Below are 834 nucleotides of genomic sequence, written 5' to 3' on the forward strand. Positions count from 1 at the left end.
AACATAAGATGCATCAACAATAGTTTACTTCTTTATAGGTTGGCATTTGTATTTAGGAGTCCTGGTTTGGCACTGTAAGATGTGTTTGAACCTCAAGGTTGGTCAGCAGTTCAAACCCATCAGCTGCTTCTCGGAAACCCTATACAGGGTCATTATGAATCGGAACCAACTCCACAGCACTTAACAACAACAACATTGGTATTTAAATTACCAGATATTCAAGGAGAAGAGTGCACATCACCCAATGAAACTGAGTCCTCTGGAGGAAAGGGTTAATGGTGTTTTCCGTTTTACACAGGGTAGTTGTATAACGTTAGATGAAAGCTTAACTTAGTCATTGTTTTTGTTAGATTTGGCGTGGTATGATTTCAGACTCTATGTGCATGGGGTGCCACCTTGGCAAGGGATAGAGTGTGAAGGTCAAGTCACGTGTGAGCTTGAGTAGGTTATCGTCGCCGCTCATCCAACACATAAGCTGGTGTTGCTGTGAAATGATTGAAATTCACAATCAGTTGATGTCACATAAGGCAGCTCATCCTACACACTCTGGGTGGGCCTGATCCAATCAGTTGAAAGTCCTTCAGAGCAGTTAAAGTTTCTCTAAAAAATTCCACCTGGACTTTAGCTGCAGCGCCTGCTAAGGAGTTCCCACCCGCCCTTGCTGACAACTTACCACACGGAGTTTGGATTTCTCTAGGCAGCCTGCACAATCTCAAACGCCAAGTCTTTGCAATAAATGTCTTAATGTATGTTTCCCATTGATTCTGTTCTTCTGGCCAGTTCCTGATTGATAGGAATGTGGGGGTGGGGGTGGGAATACTCTTTTCAGCAAAC

The sequence above is a fragment of the Chrysochloris asiatica genome, unplaced genomic scaffold, assembly GCF_000296735.1.
Source record: "Chrysochloris asiatica unplaced genomic scaffold, ChrAsi1.0 scaffold00056, whole genome shotgun sequence".
Lineage (NCBI taxonomy): Eukaryota > Metazoa > Chordata > Mammalia > Afrosoricida > Chrysochloridae > Chrysochloris > Chrysochloris asiatica.